Source organism: Dendropsophus ebraccatus, chromosome 13 (assembly GCF_027789765.1).
Source record: "Dendropsophus ebraccatus isolate aDenEbr1 chromosome 13, aDenEbr1.pat, whole genome shotgun sequence".
In the NCBI taxonomy this organism is placed as follows: Eukaryota; Metazoa; Chordata; class Amphibia; order Anura; family Hylidae; genus Dendropsophus; species Dendropsophus ebraccatus.
This window is the reverse complement of record NC_091466.1, coordinates 43,669,502-43,675,776: the sequence shown is the minus strand read 5'-3', so window position 1 is coordinate 43,675,776 and position 6,275 is coordinate 43,669,502.

Here is a 6,275-nt window from a genome sequence, read left to right as displayed (position 1 = left end):
GCGGGAACTGTGTCCGCGTTACCTCAGGGCGCAGACTTTTACCTCACAAGAGGTTGTCGTGTTACTACCTGCACTGTCGCCTCTGTCCCTATAGCCTCGTCAGCACTCGCAGTTTACTGTGTTATAAGCCACCATCTATATTATATCAAACAAATAAAATAATGCTTACCTGTCCCGTGGTTGTTTATGCCATGACAGCCATTGTATATACTACAGACTTGTGTTTGTGGAGTCAATCATACAAGTTATTACAGGACCAAAAGGACAGTCCTGAGGAAGAATACATATTCCACAGCTTCTCTAGTCATAGAAGTATAGATACTTTTTCAGGGTATATCAGACACAGGGTTTTTTTTTTTTTTTTTGCCATGAAGTCTCGTGTACAAAAATAAGTGCCAAAAAATGTTTGCACAGCCATTATTGTTTCACACTGCGAATTGCAGCACATAGATTTTTCTCAGCTATCCAGAGTTAGGCCGGGTTTACACTACATATAACACTGATCATTTTGTGACCCGGCTGGGTCACACAATGGCCGGTGTTACTGAAGATCATCCCGGCTGGTACCAGGATGATCTTCACTTCTGGTAAATTCGGATGCGGGCGCACCCCAATTCACCGCTGCACACAATGGAACGAACACCGACATGCTAGATTAGCGCTTGTTTAGTGAACCTATTACACGGCTCGATGATTGTTTAGCAAGGGCTGTACTGACATTGTTAGCAATGTTCATGCAGCCCTTGGCCTAAACTGTTATACATTACCTGTCCATGCTCCTGGTACCGCCATGGCCAGTGATTGGCTGAGACAGGCTGCTCTGAAGCTGCAGCCACCGTGCCGGGAGTGAAAACAGAGGGCAGGAGAAGACCAGGAGCTAAAGCAGGGGGTAGGAGAAGACCAAGGGTGAAAACAGAGGGCAGGAGAAGACCAGAAGTGAAAGCCGAGGGCAGGAGAAGTCCAGAGGTAAAAGAAGAGAGCAGGAGAACACTAGGAGTAAAAGCAGAGAGCAGGAGAAGTCCAGAGGTAAAAGAAGAGGGCAGGAGAACACCGGGAGCATGGACAGGTAATGTATAAACAGTTTATTCAGTTGCTGTCAGCCGAGCACTGCCATTACATGCAGTCGGCAGCCGATCATTTTAGGTCCGTACCTGAAGACCTAAATACAGGAATATGTTACGGGGCTGTGATATGTGCCACATAAAATACTGGCAAACCAGTAACTAATAACTTTCAGGTTTTAAACTGAATTAGGTGTGGATTGCATTCCCCAAAGGGAATTAGAACTTATACTTATTCTTCTAGAGACAGCACCCCCTTTAAAGGGAACCTGTCACCCCCGATGCCGGGGTGACAGGCTCCCGACCCCCCGCTAGAGCACCTTATACGTACCTGATCCCGCCTGGTGCCGCTTCCTGATTCTGTCGGGTGACGGAGATATCAGCGCCTGAAGCCCGGCGCGCGCGCTCCTGAGATGAGTCCAACTCTCATAGAGAATGACGAAGCTTTGGACTCACCAGTCATTCTCTATGAGCGTTGGACTCATCTCAGGAGCGCGCGTGCCGGGCTTCAGGCGCTGATATCTCCGTCACCCGACCGAATCAGGAAGCGGGATCAGGTACGTATAAGGTGCTCTAGCGGGGGGTCGGGAGCCTGTCACCCCGGCATCGGGGGTGACAGGTCCTCTTTAAATCATCATCAGTCTGTTGACCAGTACAAGTGGCAGTGTTATGTCAATGCCTATTCACATGCACTGTGCCGTATATCCCACACTGAAAATCCATAGCAATGGAGAGCCTTCTCATGCCAATCTTCTACACATTTGCAAGGAAATGTATCAGCTTTAGAAGTCTGCTGGAAATTCTTTGTTAAATACTTACCCAGACTTGGCATAAATAAATTCTGAACGTGAGAACATACCCTAGGGCTATGTATGTTCCCTTGCCATGGCTCATTGGCAGTAATACGAGGCATAATTTTGGATTTATGTCATGTATTACGCTCTCTATTTCACAGAGTATTGGCCCCTGAGGCAGACTGAGAAGATCACTGTTTGGACAGCAGGGAGGTAAGTATAAGACCTCCCTCAGTCATACTAACTGATCGGGACCCCCACAGACACACTGCGGGGGTCCTAATCAGCTCCTGCGCTTGCTTCATAGAGCCCCTGCAAATCATGATGTTCCAGGAACGTCATGATGCGGGAACTCCCTGCTTTTCATGACATTCTAAGAACATAATTTTGTGGCAGGGGGTTAAAAAGGGCTACCCGATGCCATTTACACAGAGAATAACTGATGTAGTTTTTTTTCTGTAATTCGTATTTGAAACCGATGGTGAATGAAAAAAATACATACTGTAGTGCACAGTGTGAACATGTTCTCTTTTGTGTATTCTGTCCCTGCTTCTACATTCCATACATCTTATTGGAGGTGACGCTGCTGTATGTCTGTAGGGCTGGTGACACAGGTCAATCCATATTTGACCAACCAGTTTTTTATCTCTGAATCTGGCTAGATAAAGAACAACTATCCCATCTTGCTCAACAACTTCAGTGTTTTCAGTGGGAAATATTTTGTTGTTACATTGTTTGCAATGGTCTTGCGGACTCTTGGCCTTTTTTTATTTACAGATAAATGTCACTGTAAGGTCTCATTCACACGTTCAATGATTTTTCAGGGTCGCATAAAGGTTTGCTATTTTTACTCCATGATCCGTGAAATATGGTCTGTAATTGCATCCTTAGTGCATCCGTATTCATATCATCAAAAAACTGAACTGGTAAAATAAAAAAAATGAACTAGTTCGCTTAGATTTGGTCCACGTAGAACAGACTGTTTGAATAGCCCAATAGAATGGCAATAAGTTGATCCGTGACTGTAGATCCACAATAACAGACAATTTTTTAAGAACGTGTGAATAAGGCCTAATTGCACAATTTTAACATGTTAATTCCAGGGTGAAGTATGATAGCTCACACAGAATTGATATGGATCAGTACTGGGGTACCATAAGGACTCCCTAAAAACTTTGTGCCTGGACCCAAAACTCTTGTGAACATTGCATCCTTTCTCATTTCTTTGTTGGTAGATAGTAGTTTTAGTAATTTTCTTCCTTTTTTTTTTTTTGTAACTATACTTTTGCAATACACGTCCTTCCTCCCCCAAAAAAGCAGAACTGCTGAACTGCAAAGAAAGCATGTCAGTCTACGGAAAGTTATGTTTAGTTTAGGATCTCATATTAACCCAATGATATTAAGGCTAAGGTCACACACAGTAAAATAAAAGTAAAACACAGAAAAAATAAGTAAAAAAAAACAAAACAAAAACCAGCAGTTTTTAATACAGTGGTTCCTCGACCTACAATGGCCTCAGGTTACAATATTTTCAACATATAATGGTTCTTTCTGGACTATTGTAACTTGAGACCAAACTCCACATACAAAGCTACAGTCAGGATCTGCAATGAAAGTGGCCATTTTGCTAGTAAACCCCAGTATTAGTGAAGTGCATGCAGTGATTGGCTGTCTAGTAGCGCCCTCCTACAGTACAGTGTGATACTACATGTTCTGTACTGCTCCTTACCTGTGCCAGAAGAACCAAGTTGCTCTCTTGGGCACCAGGTAAAGACTGTTTCATTTTATTTTTCTTGGACCCTATGTGATCTGTACAGGACCCTGAACACATGCCAGTCCTCTACACAAAAAGAAATTTACAGCACTCCAGTAGCTCTTTCCGACAGTTGTATGTAAGAACTTTATTTATATTAGTTATCTTGTTATTTTCCTTTAAATTAATTTTTTTTTTATTTTGGGATGACATTTTGGGGGCTTTAGAACCAATTACCAGTTTTCCATGCATTTTGTAGTTTAAAGTGACTGTACCACCAGGCCCAGGCAGAAGTACTGGAGGTGGGCCGACCCACCCTTAGTGGGAGGAAACCCTAGCCCCTCTATGGTAGGGTTCCATTGATTCTAATAGAGTCACGTCATGGAGGGGCTGGGGTTTCTTCCCACTGAGGGTGGGTCGGCCCGCCCTCCAGTGCTTCTGCCTGGGCCTGGTGGTACAGTCACTTTAATCTGTAGGCTAGTAGGGGGGTTTAATGTAGTACATTATTAAATAAGAAAAATGCCTGTATTATTCTTTATTGTACTTCTGTGAAATCTAAAAAAAATTGGCTTTTGCCCAGATTTCTGTTGTCACAATATGGAAGGGGCAGTGGCGTAGCTACAGGGGTCGCAGTGGCCCCGCAGTGGCCAATCAGGGCTGAGCAAGCTGAAAGCCATGTGATGCGCTCCAGCCAATGAAAAGGCTGCTGGTGCGCATGTTCTCTCCCATTCACTCTCAATGAAGACGCCGAAGAGGAAGAAGACCCGGACCGCCCCCAGCTCTGATGTCACCCGTCACCAGATGCCGCCCGGGAGAAGAGGACCGTGACGACCGTAATAGGTAATGTATACATTCTTTAACTTCCGGGGTAGGGGGTCGGGGTTCGGAAAGTGGGGGAAGGGGGCCAGACCGGGTATTAAACCACATTACAAAGTTATATAACTTTGTAATGTGTTAAATAAGCCAAAAATTTTTTCCGCCGGAGTTGTCCTTTAACAAGCTGCTTGCATTCATGGGTCACACAGACCCATGGATGCACACAGTTGCTTAACAGAAAGCCGAGTGGGGGTTCCGCCCACGTCCCACCCGTTTTCCCTGGCCACAGCTGAAGCCTAGTGGGGTCCTGCCCATGTCCCGCCCACATCCCACCCATGTTCCGCCCACAGCCCGCCCATGTTCCGCCCACATCCCGCCCGTTCTGTCCAGTCAAAGCGGCAATGGAGGAGAGTAGGGGCCCGCCTACGTCCTGCCCGTTCTCCACTTGCACCCCACCTATTCTTCAGCTGCCGGTCATCCCGGGTGTCAGAGGCAAGTGGAGGTACTGCCTGTGTCCCACCCGTTCTGCTCCATCACCCTGCTCTGTCTGTGTGTGTGGTGGATCAGTGTTTGTGTCCTGTGTGTGTGGTGGACAGTGGCGGATTAAACGTACCCTGGGCCCCGGGCTGTCCACCCAACCTGGCCCCCCCCCCCCCCCCGTCAATCCACCCACATTATAATCCGCTACTGCCCCCCCACCCTACCCCGCTGTTCCCAATAAACACTGCCTGCCTCCCCTCCCTGCTGTGCCCAGTAAACATAATGTTTGGTCCCTTGCTGCTACCCCCAGTAAACATTGTCCACTCCACCGCCCCCAATAAACATATTGCAACTCGTTCCCCTGCTGTTGCCACCAATGAACATATTGCCACCCCCCCATAAACATCTTGTCACCTCACCAGGCTCATCTGGTCCCCTGCTGTTGCCCCCCCCCCCCCCCCCCAAGGTCACAGCAGCACAGAGGATGTCAGGAGAGGAGGCTGCTGGTCTTATAGGGGAGGTCACAGCAGCACAGAGGATGTCAGGAGAGGAGGGGGCTGATCTTATAGGAGACGTCACAGCAGCACAGGATGTCAGGAGAGGAGGGGGCTGATCTTATAGGAGAGGACACAGCAGCACAGAGGATGTCAGGAGAGGAGGGGACTGATCTTATAGGGGAGTTTACAGCAGCACAGAGGAAGTCAGGAGAGGAGGGGGCTGATCTTATAGGGGAGGTCACAGCAGCACAGAGGATGTCAGGAGAGGAGGGTGCTGATCTATAGGGGAGGTCAAAGCAGCACAGATGATGTCAGGAGAGGAGGATGCTGTTCTATAGAGGAGGTCACAGGTATACTCACCTCTGGCTGATCCAGGTGCATCTCTCTCTTCCTCTCTGGTCGGTTAGCTGCTCTAACAGGTTGGCCAGTTCCGAGGGCCGCCTGCCACGCTGCCAGACCCCCAAAACATCCTCCCCACCCGGGGCCTCCTGAGTTTATTGAGGCCGCTCTGCCACCTGTCCTTCGCAGTTTACCCCCCAGGGCTCTTTCTAGGTAATTTGAACTAAAGGGCTAAAAGCCCCCCCCCCCCCCAAAGTGATGTGGGGGGGGCCGAGTTGTTACTAGGAAGAAGCAGTGTGTGTATTATGGCATGGAGCAGTGTTATTCAACCCTTGGGGCAAAAAAAAGTTGTTCAGTGACTCACAGGTGACGTCTTCTTCTGAGGCGTCACTTTCCTTTTCCTTTGCTCCTGGCCTGGACCACCATGATGATTTCTTCCAGCTACAATTCGTCTCTTCTGAACCTACCAGACAAACATTTTAGGCTCCGCACTTTTACAACTTCCACTTTTTTGTGTCATGTGCAGTAAAGTCAG